This window comes from Mirounga angustirostris, unplaced genomic scaffold, assembly GCF_029215605.1.
Source record: "Mirounga angustirostris isolate CCGP_5_RB_7025 unplaced genomic scaffold, mMirAng1.0.hap1 SCAF_12, whole genome shotgun sequence".
Taxonomy (NCBI): Eukaryota; Metazoa; Chordata; class Mammalia; order Carnivora; family Phocidae; genus Mirounga; species Mirounga angustirostris.
In genome coordinates this window covers 105,844,475-105,853,925 of record NW_026991720.1, presented here as the reverse complement: position 1 = coordinate 105,853,925, position 9,451 = coordinate 105,844,475, and the positions used below count along the sequence as shown (strand labels likewise).

The window sequence follows — 9,451 nt, the reverse complement described above, 5'->3', positions numbered from 1 at the left end:
ATGTTTCTGTAAGTGGAATCACGCAATAGGTGCCTTTGTGTCTGCCCACCTATTTTCAAAGGGGACTTGTTTTCGTCTGTGTTTATTTGTCATAAAATTTCCCTTATTCGATATTAAAATGCCTGATGGATTACAGATCAGATGTAATCAGAGAGGCCGCTTTAGGAATTATGGGCACAATTTTGGGCCCGAGACCCCTGTTCCTGCTGGGACACCACAGCCTGACCCAAGACAGGACAAGGCTGGCTCCTCCTGTGGCCCACACAGAAACCAGGGAAATGCAGAAGCTGGAAGACACACCACAAAGGGCAAAAGCATTGCTCACAACTCAAGGCCAGAGAAAGGTTTCCGATGCCTCTTGTCCAAACAACACACCAAGTCACTGGGTTCCACAAGGACAGACACCAAACGCATGCAAGTCCAAGGGGGGAGGACAGGCACGTGCAGAGTCAGAGATGAGGGAGCTCCCGGGGAAGGACTCTGGCAAAGGAAACCCTATGGAGGCAGCACTGGTCACCCTCAGACTGGCAGGTGTCTGGTCTGGGGAGAACGTGAGGAAGCGGAGATTCCCTGCAGGTTCCCTGGAGAGAAGGGTGACAGGCACCCCTGTCTGGGAGAACAGTGAGCAGCACCCATCCCAGGCCACAGGTGCACCTGGCATGCTTGGCCTCTGACCAACCCCTGGAAACTCCGGCTCGGTTTTTCACAGATGTGTTTTCAGGAGTGTTTATCACAGCAGTGGTGGAGAGAGCAGGGAATGGAACAACGCTAATGCCCGAGGAGATGGATGGTATCCACAGTCCCAGTCCTCATGATAGAATGTCCTGTAGCCACTGTCACATTGTCATTCGGGGCACAGGATCCGGGAAGCCCCTCCTGAGACCCCTCCTGCCACCCTGTTCCTGGGAACATTGAGAATTGTTTGAGGAGGAGGTGGAGAGGATCCAGGATGACAGAGGGCCAAGGAGAAGGAAGTTCAGCACTGGGAGGACCTGAGCCACCTCCAGGGCCCAGGCTGTGGTGCCCTCGGACCTCACCCCAAATAAGGGCTCCTGATGGATGGACCCAACTTCTGTGGTTTCCCTCCCTCCCTCCCTTTCTCTCCCTCCCTTTCTCCCATCCTCCCTCCCTCTCACTCCCTCCCTCCTTCCCCCCTTCCTCCCTCATTCAGCAGAGGACCGGGGGTCCCTGCTGTGTACTGAGCACTGGGGCTTCATCAGTGAGCACCCCCCAACCCACATGGTCACGTCCACTGTGGGAGGTGACAGGGGTCAGTCCTCACGGCTAGGAGTGGTGATGAGCACCAAGAATCTGCTCCTGAAAACAGAGGCCAATGCTTGGCACTTCCTCTAGAAAAATCGAGTCCTGAAAAGTGATGAAGAGTGAGTATATCCTAGACTTCCTGCAGTGTGAGTTCTAATGGCAGGTACGCACTGATTCTTAGAACCACAAAGTAAATTACCCAGTGTCGACTGGGTGGTTGTGACTAACTTTTCTGACCCAATGACGGCATTTCAGCCAACATCTCCAGGGCCTCCGAGTTTCCCCAAGGGTCTCTGCGATCCTCTGATCCTTCCATTGACCTCCTTGGGAAGCTCTGTCTTGTCGTGTTCCTTGTCTCCTGCCCCTTCTGGGACCCTTCTCTGGCCTCCCCGCCAGGGCCACCCCCACCAGGACTTCCTGTGCCCCGTGGCCTGGCGCCCGCATCCCATGGGGGTCCTGTGAGCCCGGTGCATTGTGCAAAGCCTGTGCGCTCCCTCTGGGGTCACATGGCATCTCCCTTGCAGCTGCCTGCATCTTCCTGCACTGGGTCTCCTCCAAGCATTCTGTGAGACCAACCTGTGTCCGTGTCACGGGCACGGAAGCGAGAGTCCAGAAGGTCCAGATGACCTGCTCCCAGTCCCAACGTGTGGAGCCTGGGCCAAGGATGGTCAGCGAGCAGAGGAGGACTTGAGCCTAGGAAGCCTGAGGGAGGACATGGCACAGTGAGCCTGCAGGAGGAGAGTGAACACCGTGGGGACCTGGCGCTCAGGCCTACTGGGAAACCACATCCCACCCTCACTGGCTCTGTCCCCAGGGCTGGAGGTCGTCCAGCTATCCACCCTCCCAGCCTGTAGGCTGCCAGTGGCTGCCAGGAGAGGAGGCACCTGGTGCAGGAGAGAGCCTTCAGACAGAGAGGAGGGGACAGGTGCTCCCCCAGCAGCTGGAGGAACTCGGGGTATCCACCCTCCCAGGCTGCAGGCTGGCAGTGGCTGGCAGGAGAAGAGGCACCTAGTGCAGGAGAGAGCCCTCAGGCAGAGAGGAGGGGGCAGGTGCTCCCCCAGCAGCAGGTGCACTGGGTCGGGCTGAGGGGGCATCATTGGACAGCAGTGCCTGCAGCTGGGGTCTCCACACAGACCCTCTCCTTAGGCTCAGCACAAGCTTCTCTGGATGGCCTTTGTCCCCCAAATACAAAGTCTGGTCCAGGGCCCCCCCACCAAGTCCTGACTCCCAATCCTTTGTACTCAGCTCAAGTGACAAGAAATGGCCAATAGTTTAGGTGGTGTTGGTTGCACAGGGAAATTTGCTTTTCTGGCCCATGCTGTAACGTTGCTGGCATATTAAAGATCTCAGGGCTCTGAATCAAAAACAGTAGGATGCCGGGGACCCCAGCTGGCTTTCTGGAAACCTACCTCTGTGCCTTGCAGCCTTCCCATCCCACCAGCTCTGCTCAGAACCCCTCCAGGCCACAGACCCACAGTCTTGGGTCCCAGACAATGTGCCTTCAGAAAGTGATCCTGGTGGGGCAGCAGGACACACTGCAGATTCCAGCAAACCCCCCTCCCAGAAACTGAGGGTACCGCTGGATGAGCTGTCTGAAAACAGCCAGGTCAGGGTTCCAGGAAGACACCAGAGGCACAGGAGTCACTGAGGGGCATCTGAAGGTCAGGTACGGGCAGTCACAGCTTCCAGGCCCTTCTTCCCTAAAGCTCCTCATTCCTCAGCCTTTCTTCCAGTGATTCTGTTCGGTTTCTATCTGCCCCAACTGTTATCCATTGCCTAGGCAGCAGAGACTCACATATGCCTTTAATGTTTTGGACAATGGATGTCCACTTCAGTACATAGCCACTTCACTACTGGGAGAGTTGGTAGAAAGCAAAAAGTCACAGAGGACTCCAAGGGTCTGGACTTGGTGTTTCCCTCTCCTGAGATGGGGACACCTGTGGGATGAGCAGGTGGCCAGCTGGTGGGGGGTGGGCAGGGACCTGACGTGGACAGATGGGGTAGGTGAGGCCCGAGGTCCCCGGGGTATGTGCCTGGCATCTGGACTGAATAGGTCTTCAAAGCTGCAGATTGGCTGGGATCATCTTCAGGCGGAGGAGGAAGGTGAGGGGAGCAGAAGGGACTGAGGAGGCTTGGCTTAGACAGGAGAGGGCTGAGACACTCCTTTGGGGGGAAAGTGGGTCAGGTCCAGGCTCACAGGGACAGACCTTGAGGCCATTGGGCTATGTGAAATAGGCCAGTCCCTAAAGGACCAATACGGGAGGACCCCACTTGTGAGGGACAGAGAGCACTCCGATTCATAGAGGTGGAAGGAGCTGCTGGGTGCCGGGGCTGGGGAGGGGAAATGGGGGGTTAGTGTCTCCTGGGTAGAGGTTCAGTTTGGGAGGATGACAAAGTTGTGGCAGTGGATGGAGGCGGCAGGTGCAGAAGAGTGAATATACTTATTGCCACTGAATTGTACCCTGAAACGTGCTTAATGGTATCAGTTGTATGTCTATTACACAATAGGAGAGTAGTGAGTCAGGAGGACGGGTCCATCGAAAGTCCCAGGAAGGCCCAAGAGCAGGGATCCTGTATCTTAGTTCTTGCTCTCATGCTCTGCGCCTTGTTGGGTGCCTGAGCTCACAGTGGCATCACTAAATGCTTGCTAAGACACAGTGCAGGCAGATGGTCCAGAGAGAGTGCACAAACCATCTGTGGGCACTGAGGAATCCCAGCGGCACATGCATCCAGACTGAGTGAGTGCCCACATTTCACAAACACCAGCATAAATAGCCATTTAAAACGAAGGCAGACGCCACTCTGGAAAACACTAGGGAGGTTCCTCAAAAAGTTGAAAAAAGAGCTACCTTATGACCGAGCAATTGCACTACTGGGTATTTACCCCAAAGATACAAATGTAGGGATCCGAAGGAGCACGTGCACCCCAATGTTTATAGCAGCAATGTCCACAATAGCCAAACTATGGAAAGAGTCTAAATGTCCATCAACAGATGAATGGATAAAGAAAATGTGGTGTGTGTATATATATATACAGAGAATATTATGCACCTATCAAAAAAAATGAAATCTTGCCATTTGCAACGACGTGGATGGAACTACAGTGTATTATGTTAAACAAAATAAGTCACTCAGAGAAAGACAATTATCCTATGATCTCAGTGATATGAGGAATTTGAGGAACAAGACAGAAGATCATAGGCGAAGGGAGGGAAAAATGAAACAAGACGAAACCAGAGAGAGAGACAAACCATAAGAGACTTTTTTTTTATTCTTATGTTAATCCCCATACATTACATCATTAGTTTTAGATGAAGTGTTCCATGATTCATTGTTTGTGCATAACACCCAGTGCTCCATGCAGAACGTGCCCTCCTCAATACCCACCACCAGGCTAACCCATCCTCCCACCCCCCTCCCCTCTAGAATCCTCAGTTTGTTTTTCAAAGTCCATCGTCTCTCATGGTTCATCTACCCCTCCGATTTCCCCTGCTTCATTCTTCCCTTCCTGCTACCTTCTTCTTCTTCTTTTTTTTTCTTAACATATATTGCATTATTTGTTTCAGAGGTAGAGATCTGAGATTCAACAGTCTTGCACAATTCACAGCGCTTACCAGAGCACATACCATAAGAGACTCTTAATCTCAGGAAACAAACTGAGGGTTGCTGGAGTGGAGGGGGTTGGGAGGCGTGGGGTGACTGGGTGATGGACACTGGGGAGGGTATGTGCTATGGTGAGCACTGCGAATTGTATAAGACCGATGAATCAAAGACCTGTACCCCTGAAACAAATAATATATTATACATTAATTTAAAATTCACTAAAATAATAAAAATAAAACAAAAGCAGGTGACCTCAAGCTGTATTACAAAGCTGTGATCATCAAGACAGTATGGTACTGGCACAAAACAGACACACAGATCAATGGAACAGAATAGAGACCCCAGAAATGGACCCTCAAGTCTATGGTCAACTAATCTTCCACAAAGCAGGAAAGAATACCCAATGGAAAAAAGACAGTCTCTTCAATAAATAGTGCTGGGAAAATTAGACAGCCACATGCAGAAGAATGAAACTGGACCATTCTCTCACACCATATACAAAGGTAAACTCAAATTGGATGAAAGACCTCAATGTGACACAGGAATCCATCAAAATCCTAGAAGAGAACACAGGCAGCAACCTCTTCGACCTCAGCCACAGCAACTTCTTGCTAGACACGTCTCCAAAGGCAAGGGTAACAAAAGCAAAAATGAACCTTTGGGACTTCATCAAGATAAAAAGCTTCTGCACAGCAAAGGAAACAGTCAACAAAACTAAGAGGCAAGCCATGGAATGGGAGAAGATATTTGCAAATGACATTACAGATAAAGGGCTGGCATCCAAGATCTATAAAGAACTTCTCAAACTCAACACCCAAAAAACAAATAATCCACTCAAGAAATGGGCAGAACACATGAACAGACACTTCTCCAAAGACATACAAATGGCTAACAGACACATGAAAAAATGCTCCACATCACTAGCCATCAGGGAAAAAGAAATTAAAACCACATTGAGATACCACCTTCATCACTTAGAATGGCAAAAATCAACAAGGCAGGAAACAACAAATGTTGGTGAGGATGTGGAGAAAAGGGAACCCTCTTACACTGTTGGTGGGAATGCAAGCTGGTACAGCCACTCTGAAAAACAGTATGGAGGTTCTTCAAGACGTTACAAACAGAACTACCCTATCACCCAGCAAATGCACTACTGGGTATTTACCCCAAAGATACAGATGTAATGAAAAGAAGAGCGCCTGCCCCCCAATGTTCATAGCAGCAATGTCCACAATAGCCAAACTGTGGAAGGAGCCGAGATGCCCTTCAACAGACGAATGGATAAAGAAGATGTGGTATATATGTACAATGGAATATTCCTCAGCTGTTAGAAAGGATGAATACCTACCATTTACATTGACATAGATGGAACGGGAGGGGATTATGCTAAGTGAAATAAATAAATCAGAGAAAGACAATTATCATATAGTTTCACTCCTATGTGGAATGTCAGGAATAGCACAGAGGACTACAGGGGAAGGGAGGGAAAACTGAACAGGAAGAAATCAGAGAGGGAGACAAACCATGAGAGACTCTGCACTCCGGTAAACAAACTGAGGGTTACAGAAGGGAGGAGGGTGGGGGGATGGGGTACCTGGGTGATGGGTATTAAGGAGGGCACATGTTGTGATGAGAACTGGGTGTTATACGCAACTAATGAATCACTGAACACTACATCAAAATCTACTGATGTACTATATGTTGGCTAATGAATTTAAATTTAAAAAATTAAATAAAATTAATAAATAAAAAATAAATCCACGGCAGGAAATGGAAATAACCCAGAGGGCACCATGCTCCTGGAGGCTGAGCTAGCGGTCACGGCCAAGACCTCTGGCGGTGAGGGCACCGGGGTTCTGAGAGGTGGCTCGGTGCACCCCTGACCCTGAAGCCCCATGGCCATGGCAAGGTGCAAGGACTGGGAGGGAAGACCCAGCCAGGACCCGTTCTGGCTCCACGGCTGCTACAGGGCTGCTCCCAGCCCCACCAGGCGGTGTCTGTTTAGAACCAGGGAGAAAACCTTTTCCCTCAATTGTTCTTTTTAAAAATGGTTGCTCAGCATTGACACAGAAAAACATCTGACATAAAACTGGAGCCGTTCACAGCTGCAAATGACCCAGAAGTGAAGAAAATGTAGTGAACGCAAAGAGAGGACGCTGTATCCCCAGGCAGGCCTCCTGTGAGCAGGTGCGGCTGGGGCACTGGACGTGCCCGTGCAGACAGTACTGGACTCCACAGTGTCCCTCGAGGGGACAGAAGTAGGAACCTGCTCTGATGGCTCCGCTGAAGTCAGCACCCGCTGCTGGAGACGGGGACAGCCCCTCATGAGTTCCAGGTGTCCTGGTGATTCTTGGGCACGGCCCAAATCTCAGCTTCTTCATGACCTGGGGCCAGCCCAGCAGCTGCACCCAGGTCCTCCAGGGACCGCCCAATAGCTGTGGGTCCCGCAGGTCCTCCAGGGACAGCACCTTGGTGGGCTTGTGGTCCAGCAGGTACCTGTTCAGGTGGCTCTTATCGTACCACATGGCCTCGATCCCATTGGCCCAGTTGACCACCATCACCTGGTGACAGGCTGAGGTCAGTCGGTGAACCTCCGCCACAACCCCCCAAAAAAGGCCCCCATGTAGTAGAAGTCACCCTGGTCCTTGGGGATGTGGGCCTGGGACTGGGACCAGCGCTCATAGCTTAAGTCCTCACGGGCCACCCAGTAGAAACCGGGGTGCAGGGTGCCAAAGAGGGGGGACAGGATCTCCACGCCCACGTGGTCACAGAACTTCATGTCCACATCCCCGCACACCATGTCATCCACCTCATGGAGGAAGGGCTCCTCACAGAAGCGGCTCATCATCGCCATTTGCTGCATGGACACATCCTGCCAGTGTGGGGCACCGCAGACCTCAAGAACCACCACCCTTCAGTGCTCCTGGAGGGGCACACGGGACACCAGCAACCTGCTGGTCGGTGAAGACATAGTAGATGACCCTGTGTCCACCAGGAAGTGATTCTGCAGGAACAGCTCCAGGAAGACCCCGTATCCACAGGGGCAGGGGACAGGGCAGGAAGAGGGTCACTGCCAGAGGCTGGCAGCAGGACCCCAGAGCTGGGGGTCATGGACGTGTGCACCTTCTTCATGGGGACAGGCCCTGGGCTGCTTTAAGCAACAGCCACCTCCTGACCTGTCCTGAGTGAATCTGCTGGCAGGGCCTCCCTACCTTCTGCTCCCAGAGATGGGGGCCATCAGTGCCCCATCTTACAAAGGGGAGCCTGAGGCTTGGGAGGCTGGAAACCCATGCAGCCGCACAGTCAGCATGCTGGAGCCAGGAACACCCCCCTGTCCTGAGCTCCCAGGCAAACCCTGCAGGTGCCCTCCCCTGGCTGAACCCCTGCAGGTTCTGTCCCCACCTGCCATGAGTTGAGCACCTCTGGTCACAGCCCCTGTTTCTATGCCCTACAGACTGGGTAGAATCAGCAGGGCCGGCCAGCTGCCCCACTTTACCTTGAGTGGACTGTCGCTGGTCCCCAACAGAGCTGTCTCCACCCCCTATAGGGTCCTCCCTCGAAGGCTACTGGGCCTCTGGCTGACAAGGTCCATCAGTAAACCACTGGTATTCCTAGGAGGGGTCACCCTCGAACTCCCCAGATCAGGAATCAGGTTCAGCCCATGGGCAGGGAAGGGGAAAGATGACTCCTGGAAAAAGGGGGCTTGCTTAGGCCCCAGCCTTGAATCCAAGGGTGTGAGCTTCTGGGTCCAGGTCTACATCTCCCTGGCTCCAAAACATTGGAAGTCTTGTCCAACTGCCTCACATGGCTGGTCCCCCTTTGAGGGGACTACCTGCCCCTCACTGTGGGGACAGCAGCTCCCCCCATTGTCAGCAAGTGTGGTGAGCCCCTCTGAGACTGAATTTTTATAAGATTTTATTTATTTGACAGAGAAAGAGACAGCTAGAGAGGGAACACAAGGAGGGGGAGGGGGAGAGGGAGAAGCAGGCTCCCCGCTGAGCAGGGAGCCTGACATGGGACTTAATCCCAGGCCCCTGGGATCACGACCTGAGCCGAAGGCAGACGCTTAAGGACTGAGCCACCCAGGCGCCCTGAGACTGACTTTTTTACACAGGCACTAAGACTACTTCTCTGTGCCTACCCCATACCTCGCAGGTTAGTAAATCGTTCACACAGGGAAGGTGGATACTACATTAAAATATGGGACGAGCACATACACCCAGCAGACATGAGTCAGGTCACCAGGGGGCAAGTAGAGGCCCAGCCAATGGGGGAACAAGCCAGACATGATGCAAGGGGAGAGAAGAGTGCTCCTGGCAGAGGGCACAGAGAATGTAAAGGATTGGAGTCAGGCCCAAGGCACATGTGGGACAACCACACAGCTTGGTGGCCCACAGAGGGGGGCTGCAGTGGGAGAGGTGAGGCTGGAGAGGACAGACAGGTGGGGAGCGGATCGCAGAGAGGCTCAAAGGTTATGTTCTGAAATGATCAATCTGGTTACCGGAGGAGAATGGTCTCTATACAGCAGAGGACAGGGAGACCCTAACCCTAACCCTAACCTTAACACTAACCCTAACCCTAACAC

The 9,451-nt window shown here is 52.4% G+C and overlaps 1 pseudogene; it reads right to left on the bottom strand.

The window, feature by feature from the left end:
• Window positions 1-7,188: 7,188 nt before the first annotated feature.
• On the bottom strand, window positions 7,189-7,906 carry LOC135362151 (histo-blood group ABO system transferase 2-like; annotated as a pseudogene).
• Between the last annotated feature and the right edge of the window lie 1,545 nt (window positions 7,907-9,451).